Source organism: Arachis duranensis, chromosome 10, assembly GCF_000817695.3.
Source record: "Arachis duranensis cultivar V14167 chromosome 10, aradu.V14167.gnm2.J7QH, whole genome shotgun sequence".
Lineage (NCBI taxonomy): Eukaryota > Viridiplantae > Streptophyta > Magnoliopsida > Fabales > Fabaceae > Arachis > Arachis duranensis.
Genome location: NC_029781.3, coordinates 53,798,683 through 53,822,000, shown reverse-complemented (window position 1 = coordinate 53,822,000; position 23,318 = coordinate 53,798,683). Strand labels below are relative to the sequence as shown.

Genomic DNA, 23,318 nt, shown 5'->3' with positions numbered 1-23,318 from the left:
GGGACAAGTAGGATTCTACAGGAGGTTTATAAAGGATTTTTCAAAAATCGCAAAACCTCTGAGTAATCTGCTAGCTACTGATACACCATTTTTCTTTGACACAGAGTGTTTGCAGGCCTTTGAGACTCTGAAGGCTAAGTTGGTCACAGCACTTGTCATTTCTGCATCAGACTGGACATTACCATTCGAATTAATGTGTGATGCCAGTGACCATGCTATTGGTGCAGTATTGGAACAAAGGTATAACAAGCTTCTGCACGTCATTTACTATGCTAGCCGTGTTCTAAATAATGCACAGAAGAATTACACAACCACAGAAAAATAGCTGCTTGCAGTGGTTTATGCCATTGACAAGTTTAGATCCTATTTAGTAGTGTCAAAAGTGATTGTGTACACTGACCATGCTGCTCTTAAATATCTACTCACAAAGCAGGATTCAAAGCCCAGGCTCATAAGATTGGTGTTGCTTCTGCAAGAGTTTTATATAGAAATAAGAGACAGAAGAAGGATAGAGAACCAAGTAGCAGATCAGCTGTCCCGAATAGAACCAATAGAAGGGGCGTCCCTCCCCTCTACTGAGATCTTTGCCATTCAGGAAGTACCATGGTTTATAGACATTGCAAACTATAAAGCGGTAAGATTCATACCCAAAGAGTATAGCAGGCAGCAAACAAAATAATTAGTCACTGATACAAAGTACTACTTGTGGGATGAACCATATCTCTTTAAGAGATGTGCAGACGGAATAATCCATAGGTGTGTGCCCAGAGAAGAGGCACAGAAGATCCTATGGCATTGCCATGGATCGCAATATGGAGGACATTTCGGAAGTGAGCGGACAACCACAAGAGTCTTCCAATGTGGTTTCTACTAGCCTACTCTCTATAGAGACTCCCGAGAGTTTGTACGTAGCTATGACAGTTGGCAAAGAGCTGGTAATCTACCTCACAGTTATGCGATGCCTCAGCAAAGGATCTTAGAGATTGAGTTGTTTGATGTATGGGGTATTGACTTCATGGGGCCTTTCCCGCCATCATACTCAAACACTTATGTTCTGGTGGCAGTAGACTATGTATCTAAATGGGAGGAAGCAATTGCAACACCCACTAGTGATACTAAGACAGTGCTGAAGTTTCTCCAGAAGCATATCTTCAGCAGATTTGGTGTCCATAGAATACTAATCAGTGATGGAGGAACTCATTTCTACAATAAACAGCTTGACTCTACTCTGATCCGATATGGAATTAACCACAAAGTGGCTACTCTATATCATCCACAGACAAATGGGCAGGCTGAAGTCTCAAATAGAGAACTAAAACGAATCCTGGAACGGACTGTAAATACCCGTAGAAAGTATTGGGCAAGGAGTCTGGATGATGCTCCATGGGCATACAGAACTGCATTCAAAACTCCTATAGGGACCTCTCCATACCAGCTTGTGTGTGGAAAAGCATGTCACCTGCCAGTAGAACTGGAACACAAGGCTTACTGGGCAACCAGATTCCTAAACCTTGATGCCAACTTAGTTGGGGAGAAAAGATTGCTCCAGTTGAATGAGCTAGAGGAATTCAAACTCAATGCTTTTGAAAATGCAAAAATTTACAAAGAGAAAGTAAAAAGATGGCATGACAAGAAACTGTCATCCAGAGTCTTTGAGCCAGGACAGAAGGTTCTGCTGTTTAACTCTAGGATCAGATTGTTCCCTAGAAAATTAAAATTCCGGTGGAGGGGACCATATGTGATCACAAGTGTGTCACCATATGGATATGTAGAGCTTCAGGATGTTGACTCTGACAAAAAGTTCATTGTTAATGGACAGAGAGTCAAACATTATCTTGAAAGCAATATTGAGCAAGAATGCTCAAAACTGATACTAGACTAAAGCTCAGTAAAAGTCCAGCTAAAGAAAAGAAGCGCTTGCTGGTAGGCAACCTAGTCATTAGCAAAGATATTCATAGAGTTACAAAAGGATTCAGAGCACAAAGAAGAGAAAAAGAGCTCACTGGCTCGAAAACGCCAGTAAGAGGCATTTTGGGCATTAAACACCACAATGGATACCATTCTGAGCGTTTAATACCAGTAAAGATACCTTTTTGGGTGTTAAACGCCAGAATGGGCACCATTCTGGGCATTTAACGCCAGAGTTGCAGCATCCTGGGCGTTTAGAAAAGTGCCCAGTGACAAAGGATTCCTGGCATTTAAGGCCAGCCAGGGTACCTGGCTGGGCGTTAAACGCCCAAATTGGGCAACAAATGGGTGTTAAACGCCGGAATGGATACCATTCTGGGCGTTTAATGCCAGATCAAACAGGGGGAGGTGATTTTGTTTTCACTTCAATTTTTTTCAAATTTTCATGTTTTAAATCATAATTTTCTGCATAAACATGTTACAAATTTTTATCTCCCAAATTTAATTTTCAAAAATTTAATAATCTTCTAAATTCTTTCTAATTTTCTTTCAAAATCTCTTTCAAATCTTTTTCAAAAACTCATTTATCTCTTTGATGCAATTGCATATTTGTTATATTAGCTAGTTAGTTTAGTTGGTTTTAGCTTAATCTCACTCATTTTCTCTAACTAAACAAGTCCTTTTATGAGTTTTATCTTCATGCATGAGAACACCAAGGAACATGTTGATTCTAGCCAAATTCATGCAAATGATTTAAAGAATACATACATGAATGAGTATGAATGAATCTCATGAAATTTATTGCATGAATTGGTAAGACTTTGAAGCTATTTCCTTTGTTGATGATAGGTGATGAAACAAGGAAGCATGGAAACAAGAATGATGCAAGCTGGGCAAGAAGTTGGCGTTGCCAACTTGGGAAAAGGGGGCGTTGTTGAAGGCAACGCCAGGCAGCCTGGAGAAGCAAATTTGGGCGTTGCCAACTCTAGAAGGGCGTTGCCAACGCCAATTTGTGAAGCAAGCTTGGCAGCCTTATGTAAATCAGATTCTTAGATGCATTAACAAAAATTCAGGTTTAACTTCTTTATATCTTTTCTATATCTTTTGAATTTTAAAATCTCATCTTTTTCATATCATAATTCATCTTTTACAAATCATATCTTTCTATCATATCTTTTTCAAAATTTTCGAAACCCACCCCTCCCTTTTAAATACACATTCGACCATCCCTATACCTCCACCATTCGAATCTCTCTCCCCCTCTATTCCTCTCTTTTCCTTTGATTTGCTTGAGGACAAGCAAACCTCTAAGTTTGGTGTGTATTTCCGTGATCACTGAGCAAAACCTCACCAAGATTATGGCCCCTAAAGGAAAACAAACCACTTTAAGAGGCAAGAAAGAGAATAATCCAAAACCACTTTGGAATCATGAGAGGTTCTTAGCCAAAGAACATGCAGATCATTACCACAAAATAATGAGTTTGAGGTCAGTGATCCCGGAAGTTAAGTTCGATCTGAAAGAAGACGAATATCCGGAGATCCAAGAACAGATTCGAAATAGAGGTTGGGAAATCCTAGCTAATCCTAAGACAAAGGTGGGAAGAAACATGGTCCAGGAATTATAGTCAAATCTGTGGTTGATAGATAAGCAGAGAATGACGAGAACTGCCTTCCATACCTTTCGAACTATGGTCAGAGGGAAGACTATTTACTTCCACCTTGAAAAAATAAGAGAGTTCTTCAAGCTGCCTCAATTACAAGATGATCCAGAATCCTTTAATAGGAGAATGGTGAGAGTAGATAAGCGTTTGGACCAAGTTCTAGAGGACATATGCCTCCTTAGAACTAAGTGGATAACCAACTCAAAAGGTGTCCCAAACCAACTCAAGAGAGGAGATCTCAAACCAGTTGCTAGGGGCTGGTTGGACTTCATTGGGCATTCTATACTGCCCACTAGCAACCGCTCTAAGGTCACTATCAAAAGAGCAGTGATGATTCACTGCATTATGCTAGAAAACGAAGTGGAGATTTATCATCTGATTTCTTGTGAGATTTACACAATTGCAAATAAGAACTCCACTGAAGCCAAATTAGCTTACCCAAGCTTAATCTCTCTGCTATGTAAAGATGCTGGGCTAAAGATGGGAGTGGATAAGTTCATCTCACTCGAGCATCCAATCACTAAAAAGTCAATGGAGGGACAACAAGTACACGACAACTCCATCAAGAGGAGGGCGCAGGAGTTCCTCCCAGAAATCTCTCAAATTAACTACTGGGCCTGCCTAAAATCATCTGTCACCAGGTTGCAAGAAGCTATGGATCAACTTAAGGATGAACAACAAAATCAAAATAGCATGCTCTGCAAGCTGCTTAAGGAACGAGAAAAGCAAGGGCGTGAGCTACAGGAGCTGAAGCGCCAGAAGCTCTCCCTTGAGGGACCAGACACCCCACAGATTGAAGGAGCATCCATATCCCAAAATAAAGGTTGTTGAGTCCTAATCTTAAATCTATGATAACTTTTATTATTAGAAACCTATCTTAAGAATTACATGAGTATTAGTAATTAGGGTCTTTATTTTTATTTTTATTTTTATCTCCAAGTAAGCTATACTTTATTCCTCTCATCATCACTAAACATGAATAAAATAATAGATTTTCTTTAAAGTAAGGAGGCAATTATTTCAACTTTTCAATAAGAAAAATTCTAATTATTTTTATGTGGTGGCAACACTTTTTGTCTTCTAAATGAATGCTTGAACAGTGCATATTTTTGATAGTGAAGTTTATGAATGTTAAAATTGTTGGCTCTTGAAAGAATGATGAAAAGAAAGAGAAATGTTATTGATAATCTTAAAAATCATAAAATTGATTCTTGAAGCAAGAAAAAGGAAAGGCCAATAGCCCTTAAAATCAAAAGGCAAGGGTAAAAAGGATCCAAGGCTTTGAGCATTAATGGATAGGAGGGCCCAAAGGAATAAAATCCTGGCCTAAGCGGCTAAATCAAGCTGTCCCTAACCATGTGCTTGTGTCATGAAGGTCCAAGTGAAACGTGTAACGACCCAATTTTCAGTACGCCTAGGACACACTGGAAACTGAGTGCTACCAATTTGTCTTCCTAGTTATTATCTATTATTTATCATATGAGCCTGATTCGTTGTTAAAGGCGTAGTTAACTTGCGAGGTGTATCTTTTTGAAAATGTTTGGATTAATAAACATAATCATTTATAATCAATTCACAAATAATAACAGATAAAACAGTTAAAAACAACCACACATAAATACATCACAAGCAGCTAATAAGATTCAGTGATCCAGCCTTTATTAGAGTATAGACTTTTAGTTAGGACACCCCTAGATATAGCTAAATAATATCTATATACATATATATATATATACAACATCCCAGGTCCTGACCTGTTCAAGAAGTCCCTAAGCTGGCACCCAGGCTAGCCTAGACTCGATACTTGCCTAGTCCCTCTAAACTACTAAAGCGAGGGAAAGTACGTTCTAAGTCTTCAAAACTCAAGTCAAGTGAACGTCACCAAAGGTAGGACATCATCTGCTATTTCTCTGCACGATCAGACATTGCCATAGGACGTCCCTCTGGTACCTCATCAAGTAGCCACACAACGGGAGTCTCGTACACAGGATTCAGGTTAAAGTGCGCATACGAACGGGGTGCAGACGTTGGCTGGTCTCACAGTATATACATATACATAGATAAAGAGATTCACCCTAGACTCAGAAGACTACCTAGAGCGGAATTCTCTTTACGAACGGTCATCAGCGAACTACGGAAGGGTACTCATGCTTCCATCTGGAGGGGGAAGGGAGAGAGAAGGGGTAAGAACTAGGGAGTTCTTAGTAGGACCAGGGTTATTAGTTACGTTCATTAATTTTGTGTTGTTTAGTAGACTAATAGCAGAATATAGAGAAGTAGTAAACAGAAGACAGATAAATAGAGAAAATAGAGAAAACAGAAAAAGATCACAAACAGAAGAATACAAGAAAGTAAAACGCAGACACAAACACAGAGAATAGAATACAAACAAAGAAAGCATACATTCATGCAACAATCATAATAGAGAAAATGCAAAACCAAGTATGATGCATGTCTAGCCCTAGTGCAAGTAATGAGCTCATTTGTCGGTTACATACCCGCTCTCGACGTTACCCGGAGTCCTTTGACCAGGTAAGGCTTCCCTGTTGGCAATGCCCCTCGCAAGAGTCTTTTGACTTGTGAGGCAAACCACTGCAAGAGTCCTTTGACTTGCAGGGCGGCACTAGCAACCCACTGCAAGAGTCCTTTGACTTGCATGGCGGAGCTAGTTAACTATTATCTGCCCAACACACTCACTGTAAGAGTCCTTTGACTTACAGGAGCATACACACACTCTTACTGTAAGAGTCCTTTGACTTACAGGAGCATACACACACTCCCACTGTAAGAGTCCTTTGACTTACAGGAGTATATGCTAGTCGTGTGTTCTCGATACCTCTGTAAGAGTCCTCTGACTTACAGAATAGCGTTATAGCTAAGTATCCCAGGGAAGCGCTCTCAGTGGTCGTACCACCATCTATCTGACTGCCTTTCTATAGCAGATTCTTACATAATCATTCTCATTATCATCATTCATTATCATTCTCATTATTCATTATTACTTTCACATTCTTATACAGTACCTCTTTCTTTCTCTGTTCAATCATGCTATACAAACTCTACAGCTTTTACTTTTACAACATCTTAACTCAAACCATTTCTCTCTGTCACATTGCTCTCTTCTCTGTGTCTTTTTACTTTGCTCAGATTACTCTTTTCTCTGTATCCCTCTATTCTGCTCTGGTTACTCTGTTCTCTGTGTTTCTTTACTCTGCTCTGGTTTCTCTGCTAAACATATGTATTTAAAGCTTATGTAAATTTCGGTATGAATAGTTAACCTGTCCCAAGTATAGGTTCATTAAGTCTATACTGAAACAGTTTAACTTTTCATATAATACTTAACCCTAGTCGCAACTCAAGGACTAACTATGTTGCCCTAGTTCGTTCACTAATTCGATCTGTTTTTCTGTCATTAAAACATTACAGACTTTTTCTTTGATTTTTATCTTTTCTTTAACTTTTTATCTTTTCTTTATCTTTGCCTCACTAACATGTTATTACCACTCCCTAAGTGTTTTATGAAGGTAATTATGAGATTCTGCACTTAAAGTTGTCTTTCTAAAACTTTTACAGAAAATTGCCTTTTTTGTATTATTTTATTATTTTTATTAAAATATTATTTTTAATTAAATATTATTATTTAATATTTTATTATTATTTATTATTTTATCATTAATATATTTTCGAAAATTAACTTTACTTTAACCTATAACCTTTAAAATTCACTTTTTACCACCAGTAACTTTAATATTTCTACTTTTACCACCCTAACATTCAGAAATTACTAAACAACCCCTAAAACACCAAAAATTTTACTTCCTTGCCCTTTTTAAGATCTAAGGCCTGTTATTAATTTTTCTTCATCACACTTTCTTCATGTTCTTTATAAATTCTTCAGATTCTTTCTCTGTTTTTACCTGTTTTTCAGTCTTTTCAGCAACCAATTTTTACTATAATTCATAATAAATTAGCAGCCACTAAAACCCCATCTTTTCCACATGATTTTAACACAAATTGAACCTTAATTTAGGCCTAGGGTTTCGTTTTTCCAGCTGCTCCAAGAACATGAACTTAAAGCTTGAATTTCATCAAGTTTCATCAAATTTTCACCAAAATTTCAACAAGAATGACTCATACAAACAATCAATTTCAAGCACATCTAAACCATATCATAATCACACAACTCAAACACAATCAATCAAGATTAAATTTTTCAAACCCTATCTGGTTTTGCTGCTCCTAATTCAATCAAAATTTCAGGTGGTCCTTAAGCACTTTTTCCTCCTAAATCACATCAAGAACAACATTAAATCCAAAAACTCTCAACTGACCAAATCTCACTCAGTATGTTAGGAAGAGATATCTCACCTTAGACTTGCTGGAAATTCATGTTTCTTGGCCCTCAAGTCAAGTTAAGCATGATTCCTAAGGAAAAACATCAAGAAAACACATGTTTACATGGTTTTCCTTGAAATCCAAATTGAAGAGGGCGGGAGACAGCCATCTCACCTTATTTCCAGCCTTGATATGTTATATGGTTATGTAGAGAAAGAAGAGAGGATCATTTTGGTGAAATCGGAGTTTTGATTTGAGTTTTAGTTCAAAAGAAATCAAGCTTTGAAGTTTTATGAACCAAGAACTTTCTCTCCTTTTTCTCTTGGTGATTTTCGGCCACAATGAGCAAATGAGGCAGCCTTGGGGGTTTTGGGGGTGTAGGGTGAGTTGTGATTGGTTGGCTTGGAGGTGGACTAAAATAATATTAAAATATCTCTGGTGTACAACTACTAAAACTAGATGTATCGGAACACTTGTAAAAACATCTCTAAAAATTATTTTCTGATCTACTAGCATAAATGACACTAGTAACATATTTATTATGAGAATATAACATGTATAATGAGGCCTTAGCATTGCTAAAGTCATCAGAGAGTGCTGGTGCTAAGCTGCACCAGTAAACTATGAACCCGGTTAAACCGATTTCCTGTTTTTAACTAAAACAAACCAGGTAACCTTATAATATCTTTCAAGAAACTTCTAATACTAATATAATGATAATATTATACTATTATCTTTCTTCTCTCATGAATCGAGTCCGGTTCGTCAAACTGAGCCTATTTACGAAAACTAGAATCAAAACTCCTAACCGATACGTTTCGAAAACTAGGTTCTTCGCGATTGCGTTATTGAGCTTGCCTCAGAGGAGGTTTTGGCTTAAAGATGTCATAATGACAATGAGGTTTGAGATGCTTGATGATACAGCAGAGGTGTTCCCTTTACTGATCTTCCGGAGAAATTCGTGCCTGTAGAAAAGATCCGCGTACTCGAAAATCAGGGTTGTTACATTCTACCCTCCTTAAAGAAAATTTTGCCCACAAAATTTCAGCCGCGTGCAAGAATCCTTCTTCAAGCGGTCTATTTCCTTCAAGCCATCCTAACGAAGAGATCGGTCCATTCCTTACAACATCTAAATCTCACACAGCCATAGCCAAGAAGATCATAACAGCTATGAAGATAGTTGTGGCTCACGTCGATTTGTCATTCGGAGCTCGATTAAACCATGCCTATTCACAGTCATTGAGGTCTTATCCGCACCAAACAATCAACATTAAGGTGATCAATCTTAATATCTCAAGTTAGGCACGAACATTCCCAAAATGAGTGCTCATAGACATTCATGCCAAATGTATCTTAAAGATACCCTAACGGCATGAGACACACAAGCAGAGTATGCAATGAAGCATAGTCAGTCCACTCCCCAGGCTCTACAGGGAACGAACTGCTCTGATACCAAATTGTAACGACCCAATTTTAAGTACGCCTAGGACACACCAGAAACTGAGCGCTACAAATTTGTCTTCCTAGTTATTATCTATTATTTATCATATGAGCCTGATTCGTTGTTAAAGGCGTAGTTAATTTGCGAGGTGTATCTTTTTGAAAATGTTTGGATTAATAAACATAATCATTTATAATCAATTCACAAATAATAACAAATAAAACAGTTATAAACAACCACACATAAATACATCACAAGCAGCTAACAAGATTCAGTGATCTAGCCTTTATTAGAGTATAGACTTTTGGTTAGAATATCCCTAAATATAGCTAAATAATATCTATATACATATATATATATATATATATATATATATATATATACAACATCCCAGGTCCTGACCTGTTCAAGAAGTCCCTAAGCTGGCACCCAGGCTAGCCTAGACTTTATACTCGCCTAGTCCCTCTAAACTACTAAAGCGAGGGAAAGTACGTTCTAAGTCTTCAAAACTCAAGTCAAGTGAACGTCACCAAAGGTAGGACATCATCTGCTATTTCTCTGCACGATCAGACATTGCCATAGGATGTCCCTCTGGTACCTCATCAAGTAGCCACACAACGGGAGTCTCGTACACAGGATTCAGGTTAAAGTGCGCATACGAACGGGGTGCAGACGTTGGCTGGTCCCACGGTATATACATATACATAGATAAAGAGATTCACCCTAGACTCAGAAGACTACCTAGAGCGGAATTCTCTTTACGAACGGTCGTCAACGAACTACGGAAGGGTACTCATGCTTCCATCTGGAGGGGGAAGGGAGAGAGAAGGGGTAAGAACTGGGGAGTTCTTAGTAGGACCAGGGTTATTAGTTACGTTCATTAATTTTGTGTTGTTTAGTAGACTAATAGCAGAATATAGAGAAGTAGTAAACAGAAGACAGATAAATAGAGAAAATAGAGAAAACAGAAAAAGATCACAAACAGAAGAATACAAGAAAGTAAAACACAGACACAAACACAGAGAATAGAATACAAACAAAGAAGGCATACATTCATGCAACAATCATAATAGAGAAAATGCACAACCAAGTATGATGCATGTCTAGCCCTAGTGCAGGTAATGAGCTCATTTGTCGGTTACATACCCGCTCCCGACGTTACCCGGAGTCCTTTGGCCAGGTAAGGCTTCCCTGTTGGCAATGCCCCTCGCAAGAGTCTTTTGACTTGTGAGGCAAACCACTGCAAGAGTCCTTTGACTTGCAGGGCGGCACTAGCAACCCACTGCAAGAGTCCTTTGACTTGCATGGCGGAGCTAGTTAACTATTATTTGCCCAACACACTCACTGTAAGAGTCCTTTGACTTATAGGAGCATACACACACTCTCACTGTAAGAGTCCTTTGACTTACAGGAGTATATGCTAGTCGTGTGTTCTCGATACCTCTGTAAGAGTCCTCTGACTTACAGAATAGCGTTATAGCTAAGTATCCCAAGGAAGCGCTCTCAGTGGTCGTACCACCATCTATCTGACTGCCTTTCTATAGCAGATTCTTACATAATCATTCTCATTATCATCATTCATTATCATTCTCATTATTCATCATTACTTTCACATTCTTATGCAGTACCTCTTTCTTTCTCTGTTCAATCATGCTATACAAACTCTACAGGTTTTACTTTTACAACATCTTAACTCAAACCATTTCTTTCTGTCACATTGCTCTCTTCTCTGTGTCTTTTTACTTTGCTCAGATTACTCTTTTCTCTGTATCCCTCTATTCTGCTCTGGTTACTCTGTTCTCTGTGTTTCTTTACTCTGCTTTGGTTTCTCTGCTTAACATATGTATTTAAAGCTTATGTAAATTTCGGTATGAATAGTTAGCCTGTCCCAAGTATAGGTTCATTAAGTCTATACTGAAACAGTTTAACTTTTCATATAATACTTAACCCTAGTCGCAACTCAAGGACTAACTATGTTGCCCTAGTTCGTTCACTAATTCTATCTGTTTTTCTGTCATTAAAACATTACAGACTTTTCTTCGATTTTTATCTTTTCTTTAACTTTTTATCTTTTCTTTATCTTTGCCTCACTAACATGTTATTACCACTCCCTAAGTGTTTTATGAAGGTAATTATGAGATTCTGCACTTAAAGTTCTCTTTCTAAAGCTTTTACAGAAAACTGCCTTTTCTGCATTATTTTATTATTTTTATTAAAATATTATTTTTAATTAAATATTATTATTTAATATTTTATTATTTTATCATTAAATATTTGAAAATTACCCTCTTTAACTTTTAACCTTTAAAATTCACTTTTTACCACCCGTAACTTTTAATATTTCTACTTTTACCAGCCTAACTTTTAGAAATTACCAGACAACCCCTAAAACACCAAAAATTTTACTTCCTTGCCCTTTTTAAGATCTAAGGCCTGTTCTTAATTGTTCTTCATCACACTCAAAGTGTTCTTCATGCTCTTCATAAATTCTTCAGATTCTTTCTCTGTTTTTACCCGTTTTTCAGTCTTTTCAGCAACCGATTTTTACTATAATTCATAATAAATTAGCAGCCACTAAAACCCCATCTTTTCCACATTATTTTAACACAAATTGAACCTCAATTTAGGCCTAGGGTTTCGTTTTTCCAGCTGCTCCAAGAACATGAACTTAAAGCTTGAATTTCATCAAATTTCATCAAATTTTCACCAAAATTTCAACAAGAATAACTCATACAAACAATCAATTTCAAGCACATCCAAACCACATCATAATCACACAACTCAAACACAATCAATCAAGATTAAATTTGTCAAGCCCTACCTGGTTTTTCTGCTCCTAATTCAATTAAACTTTCAGGTGGTCCTTAAGCACTTTTTCCTCCTAAATCACATCAAGAACAACTTTAAATCCAAAAACTCTCAACTGACCAAATCTCACTCAGTATGTTAGGAAGAGATATCTCACCTTAGACTTGCTGGAAATTCACGTTTCTTGGCCCTCAAGTCAAGTTAAGCATGATTCCTAAGGAAAAACATCAAGAAAACACATGTTTACATGGTTTTCCTTGAAAACCGAATTGAAGAGGGAGGGAGACAGCCATCTCACCTTATTTCCAGCCTTGATATGTTATATGGTTATGTAGAGAAAGAAGAGAGGATCATTTTGGTGAAATCGGAGTTTTGATTTGAGTTTTAGTTCAGAAGAAATCAAGCTTTGAAGATTAAGTGTTCATGAAGGTTTCTCTCTTTTCTCTCTTGTTATTTTCGGCCAAAATGATGAAATGAGACAGCCTTGGAGGTCTTGGGGTGAAAGGTGAGTTGTGATTGGTTGGCTTGGAGGTGGATTAAAATAATATTAAAATATCTCTGGTGTACAACTACTAAAACTAGATGTATCGGAACACTTGTAAAAACATCTCTAAAAATTATTTTCTGATCTACTAGCATAAATGAAACTAGTAACATATTTATTATGAGAATAGAACATGTATAATGAGGTCTTAGTATTGCTAGAGTCATCAGAGAGTGCTGGTGCTAAGCTGCACCAGTAAACTGTGAACCCGGTTAAATCGATTTCCTGTTTTTAACTAAAACAGACCAGGTAACCTTATAATATCTTTCAAGTAACTTCTAATACTAATATAATGATAATATTATACTATTATCTTTCTTCTCTCATGAATCGAGTCCGGTTCGTCAAACTGAGCCTATTTACGAAAACTAGAATCAAAACTCCTAACCGATACGGTTCAAAAACTAGGTTCTTCGCGATTGCGTTATTGAGCTTGCCTCAGAGGAGGTTTTGGCTTAAAGATGTCATAATGACAATGAGGTTTGAGATGCTTGATGATACAGCAGAGGTGTTCCCTTTACTGATCTTCCGGAGAAATTCGTGCCTCTAGAAAAGATCCGCGTACTCGAAAATCAGGGTTGTTACAAAACGCTTGAGACTGAGTGGTTAAAGTCGTGATCCAAAGCAAAAGAATGTGCCTAAGAACTCTGGGCACCACTAACTAGGGACTCTAGCAAAGCTGAGTCACAATCTAAAAGGTTCACCCAACTATGTGTGTGTGGCATTTGTGTATCCTATAGTATTACTGGAAAACAAGATGCTTAGGGTCACAGCCAAGACTCATAAAGTAGCTGTGTTCAAGAATCAACATATTAAACTTGGAGAATCAATAACACTATCTGAATTCTGAGTTCCTATGGATGTCAATCATTCTGAACTTCAAAGGATAAATTGAGATGCCAAAACTGTTTAGGAGTAAAAAGCTACTAGTCCTGCTCATCTAATCAGAATCTGAGCTTCAATTAAAACTCTGAGATGTATTGCCTCTTGATTTTCCTTCTACCTTATTTTATTTATCTAGTTGCTTGGGGACAAGCAACCGTTTAAGTTTGGTGTTGTGATGAGCGGATATTTTATACGCTTTTTGGTGGTATTTTCATGTAGTTTTTAGTATGCTTTAGTTACTTTTTAGTACATTTTTAATAGTTTTTATGCAAAAATCACATTTTCTGGACTTTACTATGAATTTATGTATTTTTCTATGATTTCAGGTATTTTCTGGATGAAATTGAGGGACCTGAGCAAAAATCTGATTCAGAGGCTGAAAAAGGACTGCAGATGCTGTTGGATTCTGACCCTCCTGGACGCGAAATGGATTTTCTGGAGCTACAAAAGCTCAATTGGCACGCCCTCAATTGCTTTCGAAAGTAGATATCTTGGGCTTTCCAACAATGTATAATAGTTTATACTTTTCCCGAGATTTGATAGCACAAACTGGCGTTTAAATGCTAGCTTTTTACCATTTTCTGGCGTTAAACGCCAAAATTGGCATAAACGTTAGAGTTAAACACCCAAACTGGCACCAAAACTGGCGTTTAACGCCAGGAATAGCCTATGCATGTGAAAGCTTCAATGCTCAGTCCAAACACACACCAAGTGGGCCCCGGAAGTGGATTTATGCACTATCTATCTTAGTTTGCCCATTTTCTGTAAACCTAGGTTACTAGTTTAATATAAAAACTACTTTTAGAGATTCATTTTGTACCTCATGACATTTTACATTTGAATTTTTATCTTCTACGGCATGAGTCTCTAAACCCCATGGTTGGGGGTGAGGAGCTCTGCTGTGTCTCGATGGATTAATGCAATTATTTCTGTTTTCTATTTAATCACGCTTGTTTCTATTATAAGATATTCATTCGTACTTTAACATGATGAATATGATGATCCGTGACACTCATCACCATTCTCAACTTATGAACGTGTGCCTGACAACCACTTCCGTTCTACCTTAGATTGAGTGTGTATCTCTTAGGTTCCTAGTTCACGAGTTTGATTGCCTCTCCTGACAACAGAGTATTCAAATATGTGAAACCAGAGTCTTTGTGGTATAAGCTAGAATCAAATGGCAGAACTCTTGAGATCCAGAAAGTCTAAACCTTGTCTATGGTATTCCGAGTAGGATCTGGGAAGGGTGACTGTGACGAGCTTCAAACTCACAAATGCTGGGCGCAGTGACAGTGTGCAAAAGGATCAATGGATCCTATTCTAGCACGAGTGAGAACCGACAGATGATTAGCCCTACGAAACCCGTAGTTGGACCATTTTCACTAAAAGGACGGATGGTAGCCGTTGACAACACTGATCCACCAACATACAGCTTGCCATGGAAGAAGCCTTGCGTGCGTGAAGAAGACAACCGTAGGAAAGCAGAGATTTAGAAGACAGAGCATCTCCAAAACTTCAACCTATTCTCCATTACTGCATAACAAGTATTATTCATTTCATGTTCTCTTACTTTTTACAAATAAAATTAAAAACTGTTATTGATATCTTGACTAAGAATAATAAGATAACCATAGCTTTCTTCAAGCCGGCAATCTCCGTGGGATCGACCCTTACTCACGTAAGGTATTACTTGGATGATCCAATGCACATGCTGGTTAGTGGCACTGGAGTAGTGAGAAGTGTGAATCACAATTCTGTGCACCATTGGTCCACCAACATTTTTTCATCCACACGTGCCGTCGCCCACGCGTATGCGTCAAAACAACATTTTGCGCATGTGCATCACTCACGCATTTGCGAGAATGGCTAGAATTTGCTTCCACGTGTACGCGTCATCGATGCATACGCGTTGCAGCAAGTTTTCCAACTCCAAAATTTGAGATCTCACTGAGGACGTTGGAGGCAACATTTGAGGCAATGTTTGCACACCAACGTTCTCTTGGTCACGCGTACGTGATGACAAGTCATCTTAGGCTAGTTTTACTAGCATTTTTACTTTTTTTCATTAGGTTTCATGCACTTTCTTGCACAATAAGTAAGTGATTGGAGTGGAATTTCAAGTTTATCTAGAATCAATCAAACATTATTAATTTTGTACAAAATCATGAGATTTATGCAAGAATTAGGTGATTATTATGAATAATGCAAAACCTTATGATTTTGGCTAGGCTTTGATTGCTTGTTTGATAGATGGCAGGTGAAAGGATGATGAAAAGAAAAAACAAAGAAGCAAGGTGCAGGAGAACGCTACGTTCATTTGATGAACACTATGTTCACAAGTGACACGCACGCGTACATGGCGCTTACGTGCAGGATAACACATTTGAAAATCCATGCATACGCATGCATGGCGCGCACGCGTGGGTGGAGGATCAGCGTTCATTTGCAAAGAACGCAACACTCTATTCGAATGAGCACCTGTGATACTTTCGAACTTGAGATTGGAAAACTTGCAAGGGACGCGTACGCGTGCATCATGCTGATGCACAACTATTTTGTGGTACATCTTGTGCTTAATTTAGGGGATTTTATCACCTTTTACCCACATTTATTCAATGAAATAGCATGATTTCATGATTGTCTCCTATATTATGCTTAAGTGTGAAAACATGCTTTTTAGGCCCTTAATTGGTTGATTTTAATTCACCTTTGATTCCACTAGATGCCTTGATGTGTTTGTTAGTTAGTTCAGTTTGGAAAGGCTAGGAATAGATCAAAGGAATGAAGAGAAAAAGCATGCAAGTGGAGAACTCATGGAAAAACAAGGATTTGGGATGCTGAGATCGATGCGCACACGTGGAAAGTGAAGTCACATGGCGACGCGTACGCGTACATGACGTGTACGCATGGATAGCAAATTGTCAAGCGACGGGTATGCGTGACCCACACGTACGTGTCGACGCTCGCACATGACCTCATTAAAGTGAATCCGCTGGGGGAGATTTCTGGGCTTCCCAGACCCAAATCCAACTCACTTCTGATGCTATTAAACCCAAGGATTAGAAGGGGATCAACACACCTTTACCAATCAGTCATACTTTAGTTTTAGAAGTAGTTTAGAGTTAGTTTCTAGAGAGAGAGCTTCTCTCTTCTCTCTAGGATTAGGATTAGGTTTAATTTATCTCTAGATCTAGGTTTAATTCATGCTTTGATTTACTTTTCCTTTATCAATTCTTGCTCCTCTACTCTTCCTCTCTCTAGTTTTGTACTTTAATTCTTGTAATTCTTTACTTTTATGTTGATGCACTCTTATTCTTCTAATTCTTTTTAATGCAATTCATGTTTTGATTTCTCTTATTACTTAATTGTTTTGTTGTTGTTTATTTCCTTGCAATTAGTAGTTATTAGATTTCATTCTTGTTGTCATTCTACTACGCTTTCCTTTTATGCCTTCCAAGTGTTTGATTAAATGCTTGGAAGGATGCTAGAGTATAATTTTCTCCTCTTGGCTTAGGTTGAGTAATTGGTGACACTTGAGTTATCAAATTCTCTTGTTTATTGATAATTAGAAGTTGCTAATTGATTTGAATTCTACTAAAGCTAGTCTTTCCTTAGGAGTTGACTAGGACTTGATGAATCAAATTGATTTATCCACTTGACTTTTCTTCATAGTTAGAGGTTGACTAAGTGGGAGCAATGGACAATTGATATAACAATCGAGGAGGATAATGAGGATAGGACTTCTAGTTCTCATATACCTTGCCAAGAGCTTTCTTAGCTACTAGTTTAATTCTTGCAATTTACTTTTCTTGTTCTCCTATTCATAACCCCAAAATATACATCCCATAACCAATAGCAAGAACACTTCCCTGCAATTCCTTTGAGAGACGACCCGAGGTTTGAATACTTCGGTTATTATTTTTACGGGGTCTGTTACCTGTGACAAACAATTTTTTGTCTGAAAGGATTCTTTGATGGTTTAGAAACTATACTTGCAACAAGATTTCATTTGTGAAATTCTTTACCACACAAAAATTCGTTCATCAAAATGGCGCCATTGCTGGGGAATTGCAAACGTGTGCCTTGTTATTAGTTATTGTACATATGTGAACATTGTGAATAGCTTGATTTTTAGATTGCTTGTTAGTTTTTGCTAGTTTTAGGACTTTGTTTCATTATTTCTTGTTAGCTTTTGTTTTTGTTTTCTCTTTTCATCATGAATTCTCACTTTGGCTATGAGTTTGGTTCTAACTATGTTGTAGGCAATGGGAGCTACAATGAGAATATGCATCAAGGATGGGACAATCAAAGGTGGGAGGAGCCATATGCATATGATCAATCCTCTTGGTAATAACCTCTACCAATGCACTATGAACTATATCCATTCTATGATGCATACCAATCAAATGGCTATGGTGAATCTCCTTGTGACTATCAAGAACTGCCACCATATGCCTATAAGCCATGCCCTCAACATAGTCATCAATCATACTCGCAAGCACCTTTTCACCAACACCTCCATATGATCCTAATCCATATCCACCATACCAACCACCTTTTGAGCCATATGAGCTATATATGGAATCACCACAACATCAATACTCCCAAGAGCCACACAATTCATATCTACCACCTCCATATTTTGACCAAGAAGAACTACTTTCCCATTATGAACCCTTTCTCCAAAATAATGTACCCTCCTATTCACCCCAAGCCCCAATGGATGACTCTCTCACCTTGCTACTTCAAGGACAAAGAAAAATGCTAAGGGAGATTGATGAATCCATATTTGATGATGATTTTTGGTTATAATTGAATGGATTTCATCACATAAACTCACACTTATTCCCTTGAATAGCATGCTTTTGAACTTTCCTCCCAAATTGTGCTTGATTATGAAAATATGCTCTTTTGTGCTTAGTTTGATCTATTTTTATTTTATTTGCCTTCCATTCGATGCCTTGATGTGTTTGTGAGTGATTTCAGGTGTATAAGGTAGGAATGGGTTGGAGAAAATAGAAGAAGAGCTTGCAAAGTGGAGGAAACTTGAAGAATCAAAGGAGGTGAGCTCAGAGACGCGTGCGTGCGCACAACCTCTTGTGCGTCTGCACAGGAGCCCAAGCAGAGCATGTGGATCAATTCGAATGTATCGCGCATCCCGCCAAGAATCGCCTAGTGTGCGTGCGCACAAGCACTCGTGCGTACGCACAGGAGGGAATTTTCGCAGAGTGTGCGTCTGCACAGGTGTCCGCGCATGACTTCATTAGAAAGGCACGTGACTCGTGATTTGGGGGCTTTGGAGGACCATTTCTGAAATCTTTTAGTTTGTATTGGAGGGGAAATGAAGAAAATAACATAGCATATCATCAGTATAGTTTTAGGAGTAGAATAGAAGATTTTTTAAGTTTTATTTTTCTCTAAGTTTTTCTCATCTTCTCCATTAGGGTTTCATTAGGGTTTTACATTCCAAGTGCCATTTCCATTTTTGATCATTGGATTTTGCTAATCTCATTGTAAGTATTCTGTTGTTATTACTCTTTATAGTTATATTGTCATTACTCTTTCTTCTCATTCAAGTTATAGTTCAATTTTGCTTCGCTTTTGCAATTTCACTTTCTTGTTGATGAGTTTGATATTTGGTGTTATTCTATGCTTCCCTATGCTATTCTTGTTGATTTAAATCAATTATTGCTTTTACTTCCAAGCCTTTTCTTATTTTATCATGTTTAAGCTTTTTGCCCACCAAGTGTTTGACAAAATGTCAAACATGGATTTAGGCTAAATTTTTGTCTCTTGGCTTGGGTAAAGTGAGCAATTAAGTTCCTAGAGTTGGAATGTCCAACATTTAATGTCAATCCTTGGATTGTTAATTGTTCTTGTTCCCATTAATGCTAAGTTATTGCTAAGGCAATTAGCAAGCAATTTAGGATTTGTGGGTTAAGAACACTTATGCTCATTTAACTTACCTACCAATGTCAGGGTTGATCAAGTGAGATTAATCCAACATAATTGGCATAGTTGTGGTTCCAACAAGGAAAGGATCCTTAGCTCATGATGACATGTCATCATGTCATGTTTTTCTATGCTTTTTCATACAAGAAATTGATGAATAGTGCCTAAATATTGGTTGCTTTTGTGCTTAAATGGTATATTTCTTTGATCTTTTGATTTTATAAATCTTGTAGGAAATAAGTAGAAAAAGAAGCAAAAAAATACAAAATAAGCTAAAAAGAAGAAAAGAGGAATTTTGGGCACGCTTTGAAGATTGAGCACTCTTTGGACATTAGGCCACGCATGAAAATAAAGCGTGGCGATCTTAAGCTTGGAAACAAGACCAAGACAAGGTTGGCGCTCACTTAGTGAGCACTATGCTCACTCTACTGAGCATTTGCGTGCCACTCAACCAAGGAACCAAGGGGCAGCAGTGGGGCACTCTAATAGTGCTCAAAGAAATGAGCACTATGCTCTCTTAGTGAGCATTTTCGGGCTTTTCTTTAAGTCTTATGACATCATGACCATGTCTTCTTTAAAGGGCCATAACTTGAGCTACAGATGTCCAATTAATGCGCTTCTAGTTGTGTTGGAAAGCTGACATTCAGAGCTTTCCAACGATATATAATAATCTATATTTGGCACAAAATTGAAGTACAAGTGATAGGCATCTTTAAGGCCCCAAAAGCACTCACCAAGGCACCAAACATTCGCTGGCCAAGGTTCAAAGAGGGGGACACATTGAACCAAGGAGTAGCGCTCAAATAGTGAGCACAGTGCTCACTTAGTGAGCGCTAGTGAGCAACAAGACACCACTGGAGCATGCCTCCAACCAAAATTCAACCAAATGCACCCTGACCCATGCCACAAAAACCAAGCCATCCGGATCTACTCTTCTCCAAATCTAAAGCAAGCAAATCCCATTATCATCACTCAAAGGCACAAGAGATAGTTAGAATAGGAATTTTATTTAGTTTTAATTTGTTTTTAATTTTAATTTCATTTTAATTTTGTAAGAGCCTATAAAAAGGCATCTGTTCCATTTTAAAAAGGAGGTTGGCTCTGCTAGAGAGCAACAGGAGTAGGAGTAGGATAGAATAGAAAGCTCTCTTTAATACAGTTTTATTTTTCTGCACTTTATATTTCAAGTATTGAATTCAATTGGCTTATGAAATTTCAGTTTCTGAATCTTCTCTTCTGCAATTTTACTTTTGGCCATTTTTCATTTGAAGCTACTGTGATTTGAATCTAATTTTCCTACACTTGAAATTTCTTGTCACTTGTTCTCAAGATCTATTCAATTGCTTGCTTTACTGCTTTCTTTCAATTCTCTGCACCCAATCCCCTTTACATTTGCTGCAATCTACCTTTCTGGTTCTTTAAGAATTTGTCAATTTACATTCCTTGCTCTTTATGTTTCTGCTCATTTACTTCTTATGCACTTTTAATTCACTATCATTTACTTTCTGCTGCATCAATTATCACTCAATATTGTTAGCTTGACTAAACTAATCACCCACTAAAGTTGCTTGATCCATCAATCCCTGTGGGATCGACCTCACTCTTGTGAGTTAGTACTACTTGATGCGACCTGGTACACTTGCTGGTGAGTTTTGTGTGGAATTCTAATTTTTCACCCATCAAGTTTTTGGCGTCATTGTCGAGGATTGATTTAGATCAACAATGATTAAGTGGGTGAGAAGTCTAGATTAAGCATTTTCTTTGTTTTTATTCACTATTTTAAGCTGACACCAAGGTGTTTGAGTTATTGCCTCACTAAGAAATTCTTCTTTGAGATATGAATTTCAATTTTCATTGGTGTTGTGTTTTACAAAATTCAAATGGAGTTCAACTCATCTTATGATCAAACAAATTTTATGGGATATTACCCACCATCACCAATTTCCAATGGTGGCTGGGAATATCACCAAGAAGATACAAATTCTGAGCACTCCAATCAATGGAGATATACTTCAGAACCACAAGATGAGTAAGAGAATCATATGGGATACTTCCCACAACCACAAAATGATTCAAGTCATTATGGTGGCTGGGAGTATCACCAAGAAATGATAAATGATGAAGCAATTCACATGAGATATGATCCAAAACCACAAGATGATTTATATCATCACCCTCATGGTATCTGGACATGTCAACAAGAGTGTGAACAATCAGTTGAAATGGGACATTTCCCAGAGACACAATATGATCCAGGTTTTGACGAGTCTAACAACTACTCATATTTTGACATCTTCACTAGAGTGTATTTCCAATAAATTCATGCAAGATTGTCCCCCAAGGTAACAAGATGATCCATACTGTGATGAGTTCCACAATTCCTCAAGTTGTGATTGGGAGGATCAAAATCAAAGAGCACTCAATGTGTCATACTCCATTAATCGAGAGCCATCGTCACTTGAGCAAACCTTCAATTCATTCATGCAAAATTTTCCAGCCTTGCCTCCCGGTTTCTCATATGATAATCCTCCATCACTTGATTTTGCCTCATGATGAGCGGATAATTTATACGCTTTTTGGCATTGATTTTAGGTAGTTTTTGGTAAGTTCAAGCTACTTTTAGGGATGTTTTCATTAGTTTTTATGTTAAATTCACATTTCTAGAATTTACTATGATTTTGTGTATTTTTCTGTGATTTCAGGTAATTTCTGGCTGAAATTGAGGGACTTGAGCAAAACTCTGATAGGAGGCTGACAAAGGACTGCTGATGCTGTTGGAATCTGATCTCCCTGCACTCGAAATGGATTTTCTGGAGCTAAAGAACTCCAAATGGCACCCTCCGAACGGCGTTGGAAAGTAGACATCCAGGGCTTTCCAGCAATATATAATAGTCTATACTTTATTCGGGAATAGACGACGTAAACTGACGCTTAACGCCAGTTCCATGTTGCTGTCTGGAGTAAAACGCCAGAAACACGTCACGACCCGGAGTTGAACGCCCAAAACACGTTACAACTTGGCGTTCAACTCCAATAGAAGCCTCAGCTTGTGGATAGATCAAGCTCAGCCCAAGCATACACCAAGTGGGCCCCAGAAGTAGATTTATGCATCAATTACTTACTCATGTAAACCTAGTAGCTAGTTTATTATAACTAGAACTTTTTACTAATGTATAAACTATTATATATTTGAAGTTCTGTAGCTCCAGAAAATCTATTTCGAGTGCAGGGAGGTCAGATTCCAACAACATCAGTAGTCCTTTGTCAGCCTCCTTCTCAGAGTTTTGCTCAGGTCCCTCAATTTCAGCCAGAAATTACTTGAAATCACAGAAAAACACACAAACTCATAGTGAAGTCCAGAAATGTGAATTTAACATAAAAACTAATGAAAATATCCCTAAAAGTAGCTCGAACTTACTAAAAACTACCTAAAAACAATGCCAAAAAGCGTATAAATTATCCGCTCATCACAACACCAAACTTAAATTGTTAATTAGATGAGCGGGACTTGTAGCTTTTTGCTTCTGAACAGTTTTGGCATCTCCTTTTTCCTTTGAAGTTCAGAATGATTGGCTTCTCTAGGAACTTAGAATCTTGGATAGTGTTATTGACTTTCCTAGTTAAGGATGTTGATTCTTGAACATAGCTACTTATGAGTCTTGGTCGTGGCCCTAAGCACTTTGTTTTCCAGTATTACCATCGGATACATAAATGCCACAGACACATGACTGGGCGAACCTTTTCAGATTGTGACTCAGCTTTGCTAGAGTCCCCAGTTAGA

At 37.8% G+C, this 23,318-nt stretch overlaps 1 pseudogene; it reads left to right on the top strand.

Annotated features, from left to right (window-relative positions):
- The first annotated feature begins 812 nt into the window (after positions 1 to 812).
- The window catches only part of LOC127742935 (uncharacterized), a 127,788-nt pseudogene continuing 105,282 nt past the window's right edge, over positions 813 to 23,318 (top strand).